Source organism: Cyanistes caeruleus, chromosome 8 (genome assembly GCF_971803275.1).
Source record: "Cyanistes caeruleus chromosome 8, bCyaCae1.hap1.1, whole genome shotgun sequence".
NCBI lineage: Eukaryota > Metazoa > Chordata > Aves > Passeriformes > Paridae > Cyanistes > Cyanistes caeruleus.
In genome coordinates this window covers 33,777,656-33,800,740 of record NC_141708.1, presented here as the reverse complement: position 1 = coordinate 33,800,740, position 23,085 = coordinate 33,777,656, and the positions used below count along the sequence as shown (strand labels likewise).

At 41.5% G+C, this 23,085-nt stretch overlaps 2 long non-coding RNA genes across 2 annotated transcripts in view; one reads left to right on the top strand and one right to left on the bottom strand.

Annotated features, from left to right (window-relative positions):
* Positions 1–23,085, bottom strand: part of LOC147651987 (uncharacterized) — a 102,791-nt gene that overhangs the window by 78,016 nt on the left and 1,690 nt on the right. The window contains exon 2 of the long non-coding RNA XR_015290104.1: positions 20,140–20,278. This is a non-coding gene — a long non-coding RNA (uncharacterized LOC147651987). The remainder of the gene's footprint in view (positions 1–20,139; positions 20,279–23,085) is intronic.
* On the top strand, positions 12,373–19,221 carry LOC147651988 (uncharacterized). Its single transcript, XR_015290107.1, has 3 exons — positions 12,373–17,944; positions 18,256–18,359; positions 18,487–19,221. It is a non-coding gene; the product is annotated as an uncharacterized LOC147651988 (long non-coding RNA).

The window sequence follows — 23,085 nt, the reverse complement described above, 5'->3', positions numbered from 1 at the left end:
ATTCAGGTACTTACAAGGCATAATTTGACACACCAGAGATTTCTTCTGTGAATATGAAGCCTGAAGTCCCAAATAAAACTGCTGCCTTGATTCACAATAAAACAGGCTAATTTGCCAAGAGATACGCTCCAGCTATTCTTCTGATGAAATCAGAAGTATGTAACTTTTAGCAAAGTTGGAAAATACACTGGCACGAAAACAGTTCTTGCTACAGGCAAAAATAATTTTACTTTTGGCAGGTTTACAGCAGAGCAAGTCAGTTACATTTTCACCTCAGGTGGTTTGTGGTATCAAAAAGGCAGTTCTTGCAGATGGAAAACTGTCATTACATGAGGACAAGCTGTTTGCTGGGGGAAACGGAAATATTTTGCTCTCTGTCAAACCTGTGAATATTGGAGAGAAAATCTGTTTTCATGTAGGAATACTGAAACCAGAAGCTGATAGCTTAATGGAGTTCTACTTGACTGACAAGAGTGGCTCACCAGACTGGAGACTGGCCAGCTCGTGCTTCAGTTATTACACCAAGTTACCCTAAAATTTCAGCAAGGAGCTGCACATACACGAGAACAGTCGTGTGGGCTGAGATTGTTCCACATGGGCTCACACCGATGTGGTGAGCCCAGCATTCCAGGTGCCTCTGGAAACGATGAGTCACCAAGTCAAAGACCTCACACCGCATCTCCTGCGAGAAATGCACCGGCGTCCGCTCGGGATGCGCGGGGGGACTTTGCTCCTGCCGCAAACTGCCCATCATTACCTCCCACTGATGCCAAAAGAACTTCGAGAGGCCATATGGACAGGGGGAGAGCTGCTGGAGAAGTGATGCAGCTCCTGAGCTTTCCCCAGGCTTTCCGTGTGGCTGCAAGCACTGCCTGCTGCCACTGCACCATACCTATGTGTTCATTCAGTTGGAATTCAGCTGTGGGTGGAAAGCACCAAGAGCAGAAAGTCTTCAGAGGTGGATCTGGGAGCATTTCTGAAAGGGTACGCTAATACTACCTCTAAGAGGGCACAGTCATCAGATCCAAGATTTACACAGACAAAGGTTGCAAAGACAGTTGTAGCACTGGTCTATAAATCAGACAATTTGTCATGGGAAATTGATCCAACAAGGAAATCTTTATCTTCTTAGCAGAAATTCAGACTTGAAGCTAAATAAAATGCAAGATATGTAGCCTGGGAGTATATTCAAAGTAAAAGGGATATATTTACATTCAGCTGGTATCTGTGATGTTTTCAAAACTGGAGTGTGCCTACCCTATTTACTTAACTCTTCGCTCCCAGGCTCTGGTCTTACCATCCACACTCCCCACAGTCCCTCGTGTGCCAAAACTCACACTGCAGGGAGTTTATACAGTGGTGCTAGGTATAAGCCTCAGTGCCTGCCATGCTGAACAACTCCCCAGCACTATCCAAATAATTCCTACATTTCTCTGGGTCCACACACATCTTCCTGCACCAGCAAGTGAAGCATATTGACAAAGCTATCAGAGTGCTTCTGCAAATGCACAGCAGCGTACATTACTGCACATGATGGGCAAGAGCATCAAAAAGCAAGTTAAACTGACCTTCCCACAAACTGCACAGGCCCACAGGATCTCACAGGAAGCCCAGACAAGACCAGTCTAGTCCCATCTCCACCTGTCTGCAGCAAGGCCAGCAGCACTGTGGCCTCCCTGGGCCAGCACAGGCTACATGGCTATTCCAGTGGAGATCTATGAATCTCCAAGAGAGTTCCTTCAAGCACCCACTGCACACAGAAATGTGCTTCCACAATGCCCTGCTCACGTGACAGGTTTAGCACCCTTTAGGGGAGAGGCAGGTAAAGGAGTCTGGCATTCACCACAGCTTCTTTGTCTGCTTCTGCCTAGGATGGGAGGAGGCAAATACAGAAAGGAGACGGTTGCTTCTGATGCGGTCTCTCCAGGAAACACTCACTAAGGGAAACAAGATGGAATCCCAGCCTTCTGGTCAGGTTTTGGCCATCCTGGCTGCAAAGGAAGTGCTATGAAAGCAGATCTGTGCCATTCAGAGCACTGCAGTGACTGGGGGCCTCCCACAGCCCAGGGCAGCGAGTCCATCTCACAGAAGCAGTGGTAGATTAAAACCAGCTCCCAGCTCCCCGCTGCCTGCCCAGCACACGCTGCCCAGCGAGCTGGCCCTTTGTTTCTGCCTCTCCAGCGGCACGGAAATACTCCAAGCATGAGAAAAATCACAAAGATGATGAACTGGAAGGTCTAGCCCTTACTGCTAAGTACCAAAGTATTTCACAGGAAGAAATTTGATTACAGAAATTTGATTTCAGCAATTTGATAATCAAGGAGACAAGGTAATAACAAATTAAAAATGAAAGGAAAGACTGAACGGACTGTGATGGTTAAGAGAGCTTAGAATTAAAATCAAATATCCTAGTGCATGACGAATATAAACCCCATATAAAGCCACATGCCTCATTCAGAACACTTTCAGCTTGGGTTTATTTTACTCACAGGCCATGCTGGGCGGGGTGATGGATGGGAAGATGACAATGTTGAGCTGCCAGCAAATACTGCCTAAAAAAGCCCCAGTTTTGAAGGGAGCTCTGAAGAGATTTGGTCTCAAGGAGTATGCAGGAGATGAGTGAGAGTCACACAGTAAACAGCACACTCAGCAGTGTGGGTACTCTAAAGGACAAGGGACCTACAGACCAGCTTGGCAGTGGAAGGCAAAGCTGTCACCTATAAGAAAACACTTAAGAAATTGCTGTACATTCCTCTTACTTCCTGAAAAAGAGACAGAGCTGGCTCAAATAAGCAAGTAGTCAATAAGCACTGCATCTCTGTTTACCTCTCTTCTCTGAGCCAAGGAATCTCCTATAACTTAGAAAGTCTGGCAGCACATTCATTTCCTGGCCTTATGACACTGAAAAGCGTTTTTTCATCACAATTAAAATCCATTTGTACAATCCCTTCCCCAAGAATTCTCTCCATAAAGGTCAATTCCCATCACACCTAACTCACTGGTCTCTGTCTAAAGGTTCAGACTTGTAAAGCTTCAGAGGAGTTGGACTCCAGTGTGGGATTTTGCTTTGGGTTCCGTCTCTCACACCTGAGTACCGAAGGAATGAAGTGCATGCCCAACATTTTATAGTTCAACAGACTCCAGTGTAGTGACTGCTTTCCTCCAAATTTTAAAAGGTCTTTTTACTCATATTTTTAAACTTTATGAACTATAAATTGTTCTTATTCTAAATTTTCTCTGAAAGCTAACGCTGTAGTACATTTAAAAACAAGTTTCCCACCACAACAAATACCTGTGTCTTCATAAAACACATCTTCCTCTTCGTAATTGCTCTACTGTGATTTTCATTCTGCTATGGAGGGGTTCCCAGTAGACTTTCAGAGGCACTTTGCATGATCTGCTGGCAGTGCTCTAATGCTCTTTAGCACAGAATCACTGTAGTTTTTATCATCTTTTTGGCAATTTATGCAATTCTACAAGCCTACTGTGTGACAATTTAAAATACTGTTCTACAAGATTAATCTACAAAAGTGTGAAAAGTACAGTATGTGCTTGGAAAAGGTCACAGAGAAGCGTTCCATAAGAAGGAATCGATACGATCACAAACAGATTCTGAATGGTAATTCATATTACCATTTTAATTGGCTGGCACAGTCTTTTCACAATTCCACCTCAGTGGTAACATTAATTCCAAGTGTGACAGTACAAGGCTGTGCTAACACAAACAGGAAAATAATTATTATGCACTGACTGGCTACCCTTTGCTACTACCCAAATGTCCGAATTAATACGTATCTACCATTGTTTTTTACTCAATATAGTCATCTCTTTCTTGGAGTGATTTTGACAGTTCTTCAGAATAAAATATTAAAAACGTCAAACTCAAGCACTCCAAGCTGAAGTTAAGAAAAATTTTAAAAAATTTAAAGGAAAACACCCAATTAAGTAAGCTTCAAAGCCACAGTTCCCAGCAGTGTTAGGAGGGGCTGAAGGCAATGAACTGCTCTTCCAGGGGAAGAAGAACTGCCAGGCAGCTGCCATCCTGTCCTGGTAGGCTCCAGAGGCTGCTCAGGGTGGAGGCTCAGGAAAGCTGCCTGACCCCACTCGCCTTTCCTGATTCCTGTAAAAAGCCAAGCAGATCCCTTCTATTCTGGCTCCTTTTCACAATTATTTTTTTTAACTCCTTGTCACAGTCCTTGTCCCAGGCTCCTGTCTGCAATGACCTGTGCTCTCCTCTCTAGCCCTTACACATCACTGACCAAGCGAAAGCTGCCTCTCACTGTCCTGCTCAACGTCTGTGCTCCCACCAACCATCACTGGCCCCCAGCTCTGTCCTTCCTCCTTGCTTACCACATCTCTTCACACACACAAAAAGTTCCACTTCCTTGCCTGCCACTCCTGCATCCTCAGCTCCAAGTATGTAAACATGCATACCATGCACACTGCCTTGTCTGTATCTTAATTTGAAATAATAATCTCCTGTATATTCTTGGGATTTGCTTCAACAAAGAAAAGGTTTAGTGATATCTAGTGATTATGTAAAATATATTTTTAAGCCCATGTACAGTTTCTTAACATTAACTGACACTATGAATATAAACACAAACAGATTAAAGGTAGGATTTGGATAGTATCTTGTATCTGGAGGCTCTGTGCTGGAGATAGTCAAGTATAAATAGGAGAAGGAACTGTGATACATTAAAATTCATTTTAGAAATGAATCTGATGATCTGTAGCTGACATTTGAGGTAGCAAAGCAGCTTCATAAAGGAGAAATCTTTTAAGGAATAACTCCAGCATGTGAAAAAAATGTCAGCATGTTCTGTGAATAACCAGGAATAAAGAGACAAAGGCCATGTTTTAACCCAGGGATGCTGAGTGACTTTCATCCCTGATGAGACCTCTGGACATTATGGACACAGCTCGAGGTTCTGCTGTAGCAAGGTACCTCTGACACCTGCAAATGCAGTTTGATCAGTTAGCAAGAGAGCTTTGTTGTGGATTGATAACTCAGTAAATATTTAGAAGAGAAGCTTACTTTTCCAAGAGGAACTGAGTTTTTCTCCCGCATTAAGACATTTCAGTACATGTTTTACTTCAAGGCTATTAATAACCTTTCTAGGAGGAATCTGGGCCCACCCAAGGCTCCACGCCAACCTGCCGCCACCAGCTGGGATTTGTTTTGGTGTAGGCAGATAAACAAATAAAAGACTGCCTGGTGATACTTGGGAATTGCACTGCATTTTCCCTGTTGTCAGAGAAGGGCTGACAAACCAGAAAACTTATCTGCTTTGCAAACAAGGCCAAGCACAGGCACAATCAGGACATTTTAGGAAAAAAAAAAAAAAAAAAAGAAAAAAGATCAGGTATTTCTGTAGTTAAGGTGAACAAAATGTAGACAGCTGTAGCGCCTCTTCCCAAGACACTCAACTCTATCTATCCAAGGCAGGAACCCAGGAGAACAGGAGCCAAATTGTCCCAATGACACGACTTCTCATGGTTAACCTAGCTCTGATTTGGGCTGTTTCTGGGAATACTCTCTCATTAACATGACTGCTGTTCTACCAATGGTCTGCACTGGTGAAAGAGGTTTTTGTTTAACCATTACTCTCTTATTTTGAAATAAAACCCAATCAAGCAAATACACTGACTCATGCAGTTGACATTTTTAATGCAGACTAGCCAAAATTCATTTAACTTCACCAACACCTATTTCAATTTGAAAGGCCATTTTCTAAAAACTGGATTTTAGAGGCTAAACAAAAATCTTCTTAGTGAATTAGTCACCAGAGATGGTTACCTAGCTCAGAGCACATAGAAAAATACTGACATTGGCAGAAAAGCTAACCAGCTAATTAAAATTTACAGGGTGTTCAGAAAACCTCTCAAATGCTGCATGCATTGCTGAACATACCTAATATATCAAGACGTTAAAAAAAAATACCCAAAAGAAAGGAAAAGTAACAGGAACAAAAATAACTAGAATAAAACAAAACTGCATTTGCCAATCTTAAACTCAGCATGCAAGCCACCCTTCTTTTGTTGGTTTTGGTTGGTTAGTTGGATTTTTTTAAATCTTGCAACATTCTTACACTATCAAACAAAATTCTGCAGTTTAAGGCTGTCAGAGCTAAAAATATCAGCACAATATTACATGGAGGAGAAAAACTGCAAGGGAACATAGTGAGTAAAAATACCACAACTTTTGTAGAGCTGGAACTTTCATCCACTCAGATACATTCTTTCAGTGGTAGCCAACTAATAGAGAAGTTTTTAATTAACTATTGGCAGAGGAGAGCAGAATTGAAATCCCAGTAAATGAACCAAACTGAAGAGCATCCTAGTGCCTATATGGGACTTACACAAGTCTTTGTAACCAGAATTTAAAGAGCATTATATAATATACTATAAATAAATTATTGTAGAAGCATTAACAACTTTTCTTTTTACAAAGGTATGCATTCCAGTAGTTTGCCTTTACATAACGTGTGTATCATTTTCAGGGTGCCCTTACCAATTTATTCATATCCTCAGAAGCCCCTCAAAAGTGTCTTTTTCCCTGTACCTGGTTTACATATATATTTCAGCATAAACTGGTTGCATAAGCATAGTTAAATTCAGTTTCATGCAGAAAAATTCAAGCTAATCTTGGAAGACTTCTATCTGGTACAGGAAGCAGTATCCAGGGCTGGGCTGATACTTCAGCAGCCGGGGTTTCCAGAGTTTTGCTCTGCAGAAACTCGGCAAAGTTTTTTTACTGAAATTCTGTTTGTAAAGATCAGGTCATGCCCACGACCCAGAGGAAAACTCACTTTAAAACAGAAGGTGCCATTCAGATTTCTCCTATTCAGTAGAGAGGAAGTGAGGCTGGAACAGATGAAGTGAATGATCACCAGGACGATGTGGGAAGTGCAAGCCTGTCTCATGAGACGGTGCAGTGTGCGCAGAATCATAAATCACATGCAGAAGCACAGTGGGGCAGTGCTCCAAGGAGAGAGAACGGCCATTTCCCTGAAAGGACCATCCGCTGCTTATTCCAGGGAACATTCTGTGCTTCATTCCTCCATCTCATGAGTACATGAAATGCTCAATCAATCAAACCTGTGCAGAGCTACATTATTGATTAAACCTTGCTCCTACTCGGCCTGAAGAAACCCGACCTCTTAATGAAGTTTAGCTATAGCCTGAAACGCAACACCCTCCGTTTCCTTGTTTTAAAGCAGCGCTGAACCAACCGCGCACACAAAGAGCCCAGACACGCTGCAGCTCAGCCTGTCGGGCTGCACTACTGCAGGTGTCCTGCTGCAATCCCAGCCAGGGGAAGGCTGCACAGCACCCATCATCATCCATCAGTGGCTGTGCAGTCCCTGGGGGCCAGCGCCCTAGGGCAGCAAGCAGGGTGTACCCAGGGCTGCTCGGAGACACTGGGGAACACAGACCCTCCTCAAAGGCCTGGCCACTTCCCAGCACTGCAGGAACTCCTGAGAATGCCTGTACTGATCCGGCACCCTGGAAGAACAGGAAGATTTTGCCTGCAATGCTGCTTCAGCACACAGGCACAATTTGCTCTGAGCCAGAGAAGACACTGCAGGCTGAGGCTCAGCGAAGCTGGGGAAAGCCTCTGCTGCGAGAGCTTGCTGCAGCAGGCTGGAGATGGAAGAACCTGCCCAGAGGGAGGCAGACACCACTAAATGCCAGAAAGAAAAATGGGATGACTTCTTATCCAGGAATTTTGATCACTTGCTCTTCTCCAACCAGCTTGCTCCTTGGAATTGTGTCAATGCCAGAGAAACTCCATTTTACATTGAGAAAAATAGAAAGAATTGGCTGAAAACACTGACTTTCCCTCTGTGCCCTAAACAAATACCAAAATGTTTCTGACAGCTGCCCATTGCTGTTCACGTAAAGAGGAATGATCATCACCTTCATTATGACTTGCAAGGTACAAATGAAGCTGCATAGAGAACCTCTGAAAATACATTAAAACCACAAATATTTTTAAAAATACGCATTAAACTAATACAGTTTGAATTCTGATACGTCTACTTCTGAGTAATGCTACCATCAGTACAGAAGATTCCTTTCTGCCACAAATCAAGTAGAAAAGAAAACAGGTCTCTGCTTTCACCTAGTTATACAGGTAATATACTGCTAAAGAAACCTACAGCTGAGTTTTCATTTCATCTTCTTTAAAAACTTCTAGATAAGTTTTCCTATTCTCCCAACAGTGTTTCAACATTACAGAGATATTTTAAATGCTTTTCAAAGTCAATTACATGGAAATGTTAAGCAACGTCCCCAAAAAATAGTTATCTCTATATTCTTCAGCTGTAAATAAAAAATATTTTCTATGAAAATAGAATAGACTAGGCTATGAAAAATCAATCTTTTCCTCAATTGAGGACAGCCCAGTGGCTGTTTTAAAGTTCAGTGGGGGTTGGAAGGGAACAAGGATGACGTAAAAATGCTTTCAGTGGCTGAATACTGAATGTATTTCTATCAGATATCAAAAATTAAAAGAAAACAGTCTCGCATATATTGAATTATAAGACACAAGCATCTGCTTTTGTGTTACTTGAGACCGATAATTGGTATTTTAATTCTTTACTGATAAATGTAATTCCTATAAATACACAACTCGGCAAAGCAAAAAATGCAATCAGATTTAATTTGGTCACCACATTAGCTCTCCAACACCTGACATAACTTTCTTTTTCCCTTCAAGGAAAGTATCGCTTTAATCTAGATCAATTACTTTTCCTTTGAAAAGAAGAGAAATTTTAAAGAATACCTAATCATTAAGTAATTTGACAAGTGCTTAGTTACAGGTTACTAATGTGAGAGACCATTTTCTCAGAGGCTCAACAAAGTATAGTTGTTCATGCATCTGGAAACAATCTGATACTCTATCATTAAATTCTTTTTCTCATAATGCTATGAAGTTTCTGCAAATGATTATCTGGAATGCAGTAACAGACAGGTTTCCTGTGTGACAGCAGATCTGCATAATCCAGAGACATTTACCAGGCCCTGATTCAGTAAAGCTTATCCCCAAAAGAACGTTGATTTTATTAAGGCTGCATGTCTGAAGCATTTTAAGAATGTTTTAAAAGAGGTGCATTTCTCAGCTTGTGGAAGGCATCTCACTTGTCTGTCTCTCACAAGGAAATGGTCTTGGGTATTTGTTCCTTTTAGTCTGATATTTCTATGAATTTCAGCAACAGGTCCTACACAGTGATTTCCTACAATTATTTAATAAGAAGCTGATACTAATCCAATTGAAGTCAAAGGAATTATTTCCGAAGACTCCCACTGACATTCATCCATGCCCTAAATTCTTAATAACCAATGGAGGAATCTTTGTATAGCACTGTAGGAATAGATCCAAAGAGTAAAATAATCTGCTTTCAGTATTTATTATATTAACCATTTGGCTCTGGTTTTCCTCAGTGGATTAGTTTAAACACTAAAACTACTGGCACACAAAACTGCCTTGAAACATGAGGGTATCATTTCATGAAGAATCTAAAAGAGATTACAGTTTAGGAGGCTTCCTTTCCTCAGATCATTTTCTTGAGACTTGTTCCTAAATGCCACTGCCTATCAATTAGGTCCATATAGTAAACATGCAGTCTAACCTAGATAAACAAACTCAAGTTGTGTTTTGCTCACAAAGGGATCACTGCAGCAGCTGGGCTGAGATTTTCTGCACTCTGTGTGAACCACTACTACTACAGCAGCAACGCTGCAACACCAACAGTCTGTGTCTTGGAGATGCAAAGCAAGTCAAAGAGATGATCACAGAGAGCATAACCCAGAAACATGTTCAGAAAGAATAAAAAATTCACAAGATACACAAAGACTTGGTGAGTGAGCAAGGCAATGTTTTAATAACAACACTGTTTTTTTAGGATACTTGCCAACCTACTCATGATGCCTTTGTATTAAGATGATCACTTTCTTGCAGGCACTCTGGCTAGAATAAGCAACCTACTCATGATGCCTTTGTATTAAGATGATCACTTTCTTGCAGGCACTCTGGCTAGAATAAGCAACCTTTCAGATGGGAATTATATGTTAGCCAGCTAAGAGGAATGCACACGCCACATGAAACACCAGTCCAGGAAAAAACCCCTCCCTCTTCTGTGGTAGATTAAAACCCTCAGCAGCTGAGGAGGGCAAAGGAGCAGGACAGGTGCAGCTGGAAATAGTTGAACTCTTAGGGCAGAACTGGACAGGCTCACACATGGAAGTGGCCAAGGAAGAATCAAATGCAGAAAAAGCAGGGAAAGAGGGTATCCTGCCTTGAGCACAGCTGGTACAGGTAGGAGGTGTGGATGGGGGAAAGAAAGGTTATCCTGAGGGGGTAAAAAGGGAAGGAAGGAAGTTTATCCCCTCTCTCAGCTCTGGTTCAAAAGGGGAAGTGCTAAAGTCTCAGCTGGTCCCACCTCAGTATGTGCTGCCATCCCCTATAAACAACAAGTTGATGAATGAAACACAAGTCATCATCAAATCCACGGAGCCTGGAGCTGTCAGGGACTGTGTCCTATCAGAGGTCATTCAGTCCCTCCCTGAGCAGAAAGGCAGAACAGCTGCTCCTGAGAGGGGCTCCTCTCGCCTGTTCTTTCCAGGCTCCCACAGGACCCAGCCAGCTCGGGGCAGATCACTCCAGTGCTCATTCATCCCTGCTCAACAGCCAGACCTCACACTTGATGGAGAGCAGAACTGGATTTTACTCCATGGAAACCAATCCAATTTGCACATTATATGTTTGCATGAATTACTGGCTGGAGACTACTGTAGCAAAATTAGTAAACTAGTGGTTGTGAATCAAGCAGCAGTTCCCACACTTTGCTGAAGGGAAAGGATACGGTCAAAACATGGAAATAAATGAGTGCATGAGCAATTTAGAACAGGGCTATGGAAACTGGGAAGAGGCCTAGTCTCAAACAGCCGATGAGAAAGCCTGACTTTTCACATCCCAGGAACTGGTGTCTAGTACACAGAAATAGCTACAAGGAAAAGTGGCGATCAACTACCATGATGGAGATGACCTAGACAAAATTAATATAATCTCCTTTCCAGACTTTCAGAGCTCAGTGCTGTATCAACTTTACCAATGGAAGTTACTTAAAATGCAAACACATTTGTCCCAGCTTTCCCAGCTCAGCAGACCTGAATAGAAATTCACCCAGTCCCAGAGCTAAAAAGTGAGCAAAGACTTTAATGGGCCCTTCAAATGAAACAGCTGCATATGCATCCTCATATAAAGAATCACCTTGAAGAAAAGATCAAACATTTGTATCACTACACAGTGATTCCACACAAAAGGTTGGGTTGTTTCTGATTAAAGTGTAAAGCGATAGCAATGCAGGGTGAAAAAAAAATGTTCTCCTAGAAGAGAGCATTATTGTCTTAAGTTAATTACAAAAGATACAAAATACTGGCACAGATTTCGCAAGATACCCTTCATCTGTGCACTATCTGCACAGCAGCTTCTGCCAAGGTGGAGAAAGAAGAGACAGAAAACAAGAGAAAACTGAGTTCTCAGGATGGAGGAGACATCCTTGGACTTCCAAATCACTCTGCTGGAACCTAGAGAGACAGTGGCACAGAGAGATAATGTCACATCCCCATAAACAGTCCCAAAGCAGGGGGCTTTTGTCACCAGTCTCTGAAAAAAAATACGTAGATAAGAAAGATAAAGCCAAAACACCCCTCTGCCTAGGAAAAAATATTTAGACTGTCTAGATTTTTCAAATAATCTGGCTTGCAAATTTTCTAGAAAAAATTCAAGCTGCAGCTTCAATTCCTAAATTAAATCCCACAGAATTGGTGTCTGGGATTGGGGTGATTTTTCTCATGTGCATTCAGTTCTTCTGCCACAATGAAGGAGAGTGAATAAAACAACGAAGTCAAGAACAAAACCTGGTTTCTGAAGCAATTCTGCTGAGGATTTTCTTTTCTATTCCCTCCTGAAATAACATAATGTATGTGACATATGTAGAATTCTTGTAGAGGCATTTTGGTCTGAATAAATTCAGTTTTAAGAAGAGCAGCATTAAAATCAGTAAAAAATAGCAGACTCGACTAAGACAAAGCAAGAAGCTACCACCTCCATGGACAAATGCTATACTCCAAAAATACATATTCACAGTTAGGGAGAAAATACGTTATCTTTTAGAAGGTTAGGTATTATTTTGCTTTGTGTTGTTGAGAGTGGGACAGTACAAGTAAACAAACACCCTGACAAGTAAATTTGTTCCACGCAGGATGGGTGGATCTTTCTCTGTCTGTGGCCTGCATATGATCAGTTCATTATGAGGAAGAATTTGGGGTTTAAACCACTTCTGTATTAACCAGTGAAACCATGAACTGCATGTTTTGCTAGGAAGAATTTCATCAGATTTTCTGTATGAACGGTCATAAATTTAAAACCTGTTTCCAGGAGCCTGTTCCAACATTTACTCAGCTAGGTCTGTTTCCATGGACAGACATCCCTGGTTACCAACAGGCCTGAACCAGAACACTTAGGAAGAGCTAAAGCAGAAATGAGTTAGTGCAGCCAGTGCATGGTCTAATCCAAGTGAATATTCTTTGAAAACATGCTCAGCAGGACTAACCACGTCATAAAAGGCCCTGATCCTGCATGAGTAAAGGTAATGGGATCTCTGTCACTGACTTTCAACAAGCATTGGAATAAGTCCCAAGGTAGCAGCTATCAGAAGGGGCAGCTGTTTAAAATTTTTATTGCTCTTTTACTTGAGAGCTATCAGAATAAAACATACAGTATATAGGCATACAGAAATGCAGAAGTGCCCATACACACAAGTGTTAATTTTTCTGAAGCTTTTGTAGCTGCAAACATCAACAGATTCAACAGATTGTCTGGGAAGCACTGCCAGAATTTTACATTACCAGCTAGCTGGCTTCAAGGACAGCGGTTTCACTGCCAGCAACGTGAAAGGCTGGCAATTTCACAGACTTGGATTAAGCCCCTGATATTTGCTTCACTCTGCATTCTCTCAGCATCCCTGGAAGCTGCCTGACTCTCCTTTTAGTTCAGCACACTTGTGGATTTGCCTCTTGTTAACAGCAAGAAACCCAAACCTAAGAGATGGGCACCAAACGAGTCTTTCAGCTGATTACTTTTGTCAGCAACTACTTTAATCCAGGCCACGCATCCAGGCTGAGAGCTGGGCTCCCAAGTGTGCAACTGTAAAAAGGAGCCATCCAACACCTCAAAGTTCTGGCTCCTTCAGGAGACCTCTGCTTACAAAGCAAAGAAGAACAGCTGGGCTCCCAGCTCTGCACCACAGAGCAAAGGTGAAGGATTTGAGCCTGTCTGCGAGAGAAGCCAGAAACAGCACGTTAGGATTTACTGGAGGAAACTTTTGTTAATGGAATGTTTGGTGATGCCCAACAGACACAGTATTTTAAGTAGATGAGGAAAGAAATGAAGGGACAAGTGACAGGCTTTTTCTAACCACTTTCTTCAAGTGCTTAGAACATGTTTGACCATCCTGCTCAGTACCCAGCCCTAGCTACCTCTCAAGGATCAGACCAACAGCTCAGCTTTCTCCTCCTATCCCATCAGTCACTCCCATTCCACCTGAGCTTTTCTGTTTGGTTAGCTTCTAGCCTCAGGCTTTCCGGTTCATTTCTTTTGTCCTCGAAAAAGTGAAATAAACAAGGATAGAGATACTTTTCTCCATGCTGATCGATGAAGTATTTCCAGCAGTAAGCCCCCAATTCTCATCCAGAAACTGGAAAATGATGAAAACAGTATTCACACTTTAATGGCAGACATTGGATGACTTGAACCAAATTTGAAATCCTCGACTGTATTCAACAGTCAGCCTTGTTGTCCCTTTGATATACCCTATAGCGATATATTGCTACATTAATAATATGGTATACAGTAATACAGACGATTTAAATATGGTCTTACTGTAAAACTCCTTTTGTTTTGATGCCTCTTGTATTCCACTATATTAATGGAACATTAGTTCCAGATTCCTTGCCAGAAAATCAGCAAAACCAGCCTGTTTCACTACAAAAAGACTTATCACTAACATTACAGGTACTATGGTTTTAAATTGGGTGTTATGGTTTTTTATGCAGTTCTCCGTTTAAAGCTCCTCACTTTTACAGCACTCTTTTCCAGTTTTGTCTACATTTCAAGGGATGAGGATATGCAGTTTTCCCAAGCACTTCAGTTTATTATTCCTTCCTTTCCCCCTCTCTTTCATTCTTCCATGAGATACCTGTTTGTAGTATTTGTATTTACAATCATAACAACATCTTATTCATTAGAACACTTTCCTGCAATTCTGCTGCCTTTGCTGTGCCCTCCAATTTGCTGTTTTGGGATGGAAAGCAGTCCCTGTCTTTTTTCACCACCTCAAACACTAGGAATCAATACACGTGGAGGAACTCCGGAAGGGTGCTGACAGCTGCTGGAACCCACACCCAGAAAATACATCCCCCATCACTAGCCAAGGGAAGCCAGAGAGACACAGACTGCTGAGGATCCCGCTCATGCAGGGTGATGATGAACACAAACTGCCTAGAATTCATGCTTTGCTGATGGAATCTGACCAGAGAGAGACCATACTATTTCTGAAATGTATTTTCAATGGGGTTTTTTATTTCTGAGTGACTAGGGGGCTGTCAACAATTTATGATACAGATTTTTCTTATGAAGAGCAGGAATGTATTACCCAAAGGTTATTACTTCAAAATATGAAACAGAGCTCTGTAATCATCTCCAGTCTCTCTCCTTCATCCGTGGCAATTTGCATTAACTGTGCATTTTTATTTTGATTTTTAGATACACAATTGTTTACCATTTGTATTACATTTTATTTCTAATATCGGTTGATGGGGTGTTGATTGTAGTGTTGCATGAAATTTTGATTTGCAAGCAATTTAGTATACATTTTCATGGTAGCAATTACAATATGTTTCTGAGGCTGACATGTTTTTACCACTGAAGAAATCTCTCCTCCAAGTTATCTTCAAAGCAAACCCCTGGTTCAGTGAAAACCAAAACGAGTGGATTTCAGTGCAGACTTTCAGAGATAAGCTAATATACGTTTTATAACTGCTCTTAGTGAATTTTTCATATGTTAACTTACCCATGTAGTCTCTTTAATCCATATGTAATTTTGGCACCTGCAAGTATGTAGTCTTATTGGCCTTGACCTTTCAAAAGCTTCTATCTGTATGCATGTTTTAAGGCAACAATTCTAAAATCCCAGTGCTCAACACTACATGGTCCATGTTATGTGTGCTGCTCCTTCCCTCCAGGTATTGGAGACTGTCATCTGCTGAGAGTGACAGCATCATTTCTCAGAACAAAGGGAGAGGGCAGAAATTAGATGCTTGGCAAACACTATACAAACCATACTGGAATGGCTCAAGACTACATTTTGTCAAAATCTCAATCTCCTATGTATTTTATGTATCTAGTGAACATTCATGTGGAAAACTCAGCATTTCTTGCTTTTCCTGTAGTCACCTGGTTGGCCTGGTTGGATTTTATGCAAACTGTGCATCACAGATCACCTTGCCAAAACTACCTATCAGATCCTATTAACAAATTATTATGCAGCCTTGTGTTACAGAACCAGCAAAAAAGATGTATAAAGAACCCAACATCCATCATTTTTACACTTTCATAAAATCCCAATTCAAGGGATTTAACTCCTTATTTTATTTCTCAGGTTCATAACATCCTCAATAATTTCTGATGGATTTGTCCTCACTGCACCACTGTTTATGCTGGAGTCAGATTGGTAAGCAGAAGAGCTGTGGTTTTGCCAGAACTTAAGTTTGTGTACAAAATCCAAACCCAAATCTGTGCCTGTAAATAAAACTGTAAACAAAACCCTGCAAAACAAACTCCCACAGCATGAGCAGAGATGGCATACAGTAAGCAGAATATTCTGCCCCATTTCAAGAGCCACGAGCACTGCTGGTCACACCCTTCTGAATGATCAGTGCTGACTCCAAAGAGGCCTCTGCCCTTGTCCCTGTGCCAAAGCTGTGCATACTCACTGCACACACACCCCAGGTGGCTCTGCAAGCACTGCAGCTTCAGTAAGGGGCACATGATGCTTAACAAGAGCTCAGGGTGTTTCTTTAGAAAGTAAAAAACTCATCCATTTTCACTATTCTGTGAACATAGAGAAGACAGGAAACAGGTAGTTAGGTAGTTAGACCTGAGGCTGGCTCAGGTCTAACGTATCCGTATGGTGCAGGGCAAGGCCTGGGCTGGTGTCCCTGAGAGGCAGTGACAGAAGAGGAATGCTCCTTCAAGAAGACACAGCAGAAAGACAAACTATCGAAATTGCAACAATGAGGATGAATTGCAGGGAACTCAGATATCTGAGGGAATGAGAACCAACTGACTTGGCTACAGAGAGATTACAGAAAGTGCAGTGTGTTCTGTGCAGCTGCTCAAGAACAAATGAACTCCTTGTGTTTGACCAGCACCTCTCCAGCGCTGCCAATGCTTGAGTGTCCCTGCACAGCCTGCACCAACATCCACCTACAGGAGAAGCTGTGGTGGAATGCCGCTGTCAGCTCTGGAGCACAGATACATTTAATCCAAATTTTGTCCTAAACCTGCAGTCATTCTTTGAATAATGACATCAATACAAAGAGCTTTTGCAGTAGGTGAACTATAATATAGACAATGAGTTGCAAAGTCTGGTGTGCCAATTGCCAACTTCACTATTATTCTCTCCTCTCTGGAATTCTGTAACTGAAAACCTGGTTCAGAATATTAAACTATGTTTTCACATTTGCTGTCAATGAAAGAGTACAGAAGAGTGTCATCTTTCAGGATGTTGTTTTTTTTAAATGAGATGTTCAGTGGTAAAGTTAATGGTCATCTTTACAATTTTTTATAGCAATTGAGACATTAGTCATCGAGGAAGATTTGCTCAGGGAGGAAAAACAGAGTATCCCTCCGTGGGTTTTATTTCCCCAGGGAAAATAGATTCTGCTTAATGAAGGGAGGACCATATGGAAGGGTCCTGAGTGTAAAGACAAGGAGCAAACAAATTTTTTAAAAACTGTATTCAGTGCAAAGTCAAAATTAATAAATTGCTTCCTCTCAGATATTTTGCTTTACAAAACTTCAAAGATTCTCCCAATGCCCTGGTAGCTGACATTCAAAACAAAAACAGACATCAATTTCTTGGCCCCTAGAGATGTCTAACAGCTCTGTGACCCCCCCACACCCCTTTCCTGCCCTCAGGGAAGAGTTTGTAAGCTATCAGCTTACCCCCTGAAAAGAGCACACTAGGACTCTACTGTAAGACTGCCCCTTTGTAGGGGTCCCTCAGTATTCTGGCTCCATACGTTAATGGGGTTAACAACCTTGTTTTCTGTAAAAAAACATCTTCCAGCTACAATACATTTTGCTGGGATTTGTTCGGAGCACTCATCCTCTTTTTCCTTATCTTCAGTTTCATTTGCTGCAGCAAAGACTGTGCTGATGCCTCACTCTCTTTCACTGAAGAACTTCAAGGCTTTTATCCTAACCTACCATGACCCTGCATTTTGGCATTTCTAAAATGCCCAGCTCCTCCACAGAGCATCTTTCTGTAGCTGGCTTCACTGTGTTACCCATGCTCTAAGGATGCGATCCCTGAAAGCAAATAACTCATGAATTGCCTTCAGGCTGCAGAGTTAGGTGGAGCTGAAAGGCACAGAGTGAGGCTGTGACCAGCAGGAACTAGGGACCATCCTGCCATCCCAGCTGTACACCAGTCCTCTGAAGCCATTACAGATTACTGGGCACTACCCTGCCTGACTTCGGCTTTACAACAGCAAGAGCTCTTCTGACGACACCAGAGCTGGGGAGTGACCTTTGAAGCCTGCACAGAACTGCACTTTACCTATTGGGGCTGTGCTCACATCAGTCTTACGTGTAAGTGATAAACTTACTGCTAAATTTTGTATTTTCTTGGTAAGTGTACAGAAAAGGCTTTAGTATGTTTTGAAACACTGGCAGCTTCTTAAGGGAGTTCAGCATCTCCTTTAAGAAATTACATTATGATTTTCTTAAGAGGCTCTAGAAATACTGTGACAGTTGTCACCATCCACTACTGTGCTGAGAGGCAAAAAATCATGCAGAAGCTTTTAACTCTTAACTAACTGATATGTAACAAATCATGTTAAACTGTTCCAGAGACTGATGTATAACCTCACAGTTAATAAATATATTTTCATTGATTTCAGCAAGTTGTACTTTGGGGCATTACTTACTGGAAAAGAATATCAGCAGTAAATACTGAACAAGTTAACTCGTTATTCCACTTGGACTTTTGGTAGAAAGTAACCAGGTAAGTAAGTTTCAATACTTTCTGCTTTGCATCTGACAATAGTATTGAAAGATGAGTATTTGCAGTAGAGTTTATTACGTTTTCAAGTCCTTACTCTCTTATTTCTATCCATTTCCAACTTTTTTAGTTCCAGTCTACACGTCTTCCACAGCCTGTCTGAACTAAACAAGAACACAGAATGGAGCGAAATCAGTTCACTGTGGGCTACCTGGAAATGTGATACGTACACATTATGCTCCTTGGTTTAATTACACTCTTTACCATTTAACTTCAGTGTCTACATGACTGTTGGTCAAGAACTTCCCTTGTGCTGGCTCTGCCCTAAAATTCCTGTTTCATGATGTCCTCACAAAGAAAGGCTCACAGGCAACAACTGAAGGAGATAAGTACATTCTGCAGAATATCTGCTACCCACAAATCAGCTGGGAGCTCCTCAGTACTGGGGAATCTTCTGAGTGACACAAGTACAGGAAACAACTCTGCATCGAGTCTACAAAGTCATGGCTTTGGGCAAGGCTGCAAAGTAGGTTTGAGGCTAGTGAAAATGAAATGGGACAGGTTTAAACAAAGTGGGTGAGCCCACACCCACGTACACCAACCGAGAGAGACAGGAGCAGAGTTTCCCATCCTAAGAAACCAGTGACAAGACCTCTGGAGAAGGGAACCATGGATGCTCAGAACAGAAACTGGTTTGGAAATTACATCACTTGTACTCTACGTGCTGACTGACCAATACCTTAAGATAAAAGCTCTTGGAATTTTTTACAGTATTTTCTTGTTACTAATCTCATCACTTCCTATGTGCAAAAGTACTTCCAAGTGTTACAGTATATAAAGAAATAAAAGATTTCAACTTGTCTAATTTTTTTTGTACAATTCTCCAGTAATGATAAAAAGCAAGTCTAAAAAGAAATTTTGATACCTATAATTAGTTGAAAATGTAATTGCACTTTCAAAACCACTGTGGAAACTACCAGTGCAATATTCAAGACATAAAGCTCTATGACTAAAAAAAAATTAAAGCAAAAACAAAATGAAAGATCCCAAAACAAACCAGAGAGGTCAGGAATCCTTACTGTAACTCATTAGCTAAGCATCCTCTCCTTGAAAGGTAAGTCTTTTTTAAAAAGAGTGTACAAGCACAATGGCTGTGATGTACTAATTTAAAATGCTTTCTTTTCTGAAAAAGATAGATATGTTTGATGATCATTATATTCACTGTGTAAATAAGGCTTTATTTCACTGTGAATCCACATAAATCGCTGTAACACTATATTGATCTTACCTTTTAACTTCCACTCTGAATTGTCTGACCAGAGAGGGAACTGGAAAAGAACCTCTCTGCCAGCACAGTCAATCACTGCCTCCACTGCCAATCCAGTGGAAACTCCATGTCATTAAAAAGCCAATACCCCATGGATTTTAGGACATTTCTTTAAAATATCACCTCAGACTAACTAGTGCAAAAACTAAAGAGGGAGATACTAAAAAGTAACTCATCTAGAAATAAAAACCCTAATAATATTAATCAAAATTAGAAACAGTAATGGAAAGGAAAAAAAACTGTCATATTTCAAACTGCTTTACAGCTGTTTGATATTTATTTTACCAGTTCTTGTTCTATAATGTATTTTGAAGTTCTATATAATGAATTTTTAACCAAGAAACACATTTTCTGTCATCTAGGCCACAGACATTTGAATCACCAACTTGCACTGGCACATTTGCATAAAAGCAGTTCACCTCTAAAATTCATGTGCTTCAATGACTGCTTTCTCACCTGAAGTCCTGCGGCTCCATACGGGGTGGAGGCACCATTCTGCTGCTCGGGCCACGTTTGAGGGCTTACAGGAACACATTCTGTCTCTGTGGGACAGACTCAGCTGATGGAGTGCTACGGAACATGGTGCAGAAAAACTCTAAGAGAAAAACAAGAGTTAGCACCATTAAGTGAAAAATTGTTGTCTGAAAAACAGTGCCTATATGGGTCAGGGAGAGACAAAAATAGGTAATGAAACACAGGAATCTTGCATACTGCATATTTATTTCATATTACAACAAAATACTGCCTTTCCCAATTCTCCTCAACACAGTGGGAGAGATCTTCATACTTTAACCTCTTTTAAAAAAACAACTCACCAGTTTGTTTAATGTCTTTTACTATATCAGCACAGGACTATCATCAACTGGGGTATATTGAGAATTTAGAAATTTTTAAAATAATAGAAATAATAGTAACATATAATATCACCTGGTTGATGTTTTTTAAAACCCATCTTTAAAAAATAATAGTATTTTGGCCTGCAAAAGACCAAAAGACAAAATACAGGGCACTTTTTTGTGATTTCTACTGATCCTATTATTATTATTTACCCAATACTTAAAAAAAAAGTTGTATTTTAAACTGTGACTTGCTTCATTGCTTTCAGAAGTCTCTTTCAGCGCAAAGAACTGTTTTTCAGAACTTTGCCTATAATGAGACTATTAGTCATAAATGAAGACAATATAAACTTGACAAGTTTGCTTGTATGGATTACTTCATCCTTACTAATAATTTCATGAAAAGACTCAGTTCAGCTTCCATTCCAGTCAATGAAATAATGAGTGATGTGACTATGGAAATTTAGGATTAGAAAAGTGACTAAATCTGGAAGCCAGCTGGGGGCGTTGTGACAGCATTTGGGTCACACCCACCACCCCATGCATCTGAGGGGTACAGGAGCTCATGCACAAACCCATTGGGGTCACACCACCCCACTGCAGAGGAGTTCAGGCACAAACCCATTGGGGTCACACCACCCCACTGCAGAGGAGCTCATACACAAACCCCAGCACACCGAGGTGCCTGTGCAAAGCCATCTGAACACAGACAAGTGCCAGGCTGTACAGGGTACACAGACAATTATAACTATGCTATGAACCCACAAGTGCTCTTCCAGAACTGCAAGAGCAGGAGCAGCAGGAGTCTAAGAGGAATACAATGAGCATTGTTAGGGAAACAGAGAGTCTTGTGTGAACAAATATTAAACGATGCCGTTCACCTCAGTGATTCATTAATTTGGGATCTGCCAGAAGAACCCAAAGCAATGGAGTGTACAGGCAGAGTAAATCAAGTGCTCTCTCACAATACAGACAAGAGGCAGTTAATGAAATCACAAGGCTGCATTTAAATACATTAAAAACTGATTAAGTGGATGCTTTAACACGACATAAAATTAACCAGGACAATTCACTGGAGGAGAAGAGGAAGAAATTAGAAAATGGATACATTTCAGTGACTGACACACAAAGTCTGTGTGATCTCAGGTTTGAGGAAGCAGTCAGCCACTGCTGATCACAAATGGGGATTTTCCTGCTTTCTCTGAGCTGTTCATTGACCTGTGAGCAGTAGGACCTAGAACAGTCCTACTGGCAGGGGAAACGCTGAAAAACAGCCAGCACACTTTGCTGCAAATAGGAGTTACCCTGTGTGAAGTGAGCTGTAATGTGTCTGGTCTTAGACACAGCACTCCCAAAGCACTTAGGCTGAGCTTACTGCTCTTTCAGGAGGAAGGGCAATGACGATCATTAAAGAACGACTAAAGGGAACAGTTAAAACTGATACTTATTTGAACAGCCAAAATGCACAGACAAAAAAAAAATTAAACCTGGCTCCCTACACACATTAACATGACGGTACCATCATGCTCAGAGACAAGTTAAGAAGTTACTTAGGCTGCAGGACCAGCTTTGTACGATAGTGAGAAGCACATATGGAAAGCCGTCCAGCTGGATCCTGAGTTAGGTCTCAGACAGACAAATGCCAGGGATTTCCCAGCTCCAGGCTGTCAGAGAAGGGCTGACTTCTACCCTCTGTGAATATATGAACAAATCCTAACACAAAGCCAGCCTCAACTGCACAGGTCCCGCTCCTGGGTGACTGCTCAAACCTCATAGGCATTTTAATTTCCTGTTTCAGCAAATACTCGATACTGCACAAGCTTTCAGCAGCTCCCAGAGACCTCAGGAGGCATCTACATTCAATCACTGAAGGCTGGGCCTAGTTTATTCCATTTGCAAAGTTACCGGGAGCTTTAGTACCTGGAGTATGCAAGCATCCAGGCCCCTGCCTTGACCCCGCCTATCGCTCCCTGGAAACAGGAGCAGGGAGCTTTTACTGCTGCTGTCGCTCCGGGACCTGATCTTTACTGGCTTGCAAGACAAAGCTGACATGCCGTGAGAGGCAGCTAATGCCACAGGGTAAATCAATTTTGAGGCACTAGGTCAAGAAACTCCAGAGAACAGTCCTACACACCTGAGCATGGAGGCCCCTGCCCAAGAATAACACCGTGTCAGCCCCAGGCAGCTAACACACGGGAAAACTGTGCTATCAATCATGAAATAAATATACTCCCCCTGGCAAAACCAGGAGATACCTATGTCTAGACAGACAATCAAAATTACTGTGTTCCCACTGGATTTTTGAAAGAAAGAAATGTACAGTGCCACTGCCCCTCTCAGATGGAGCTCTACACAAAAATTAGAAGAAGCTGCTTTTATAAATCAAACCCAGATTTCTCTAAAAATTCTAAACCATTTCGCTCAGAGCTCAGCTGAAACACATCCAAGTGTAAGCATCTGGTTTTATCTTCCTAATCTGACAGGTAAAGAGCAGCTAACATCAGGATCCAGGAACCTTACTCCCACCAACCAGACTCATGCCTGATATCCAGACCAAGAGAAAGAC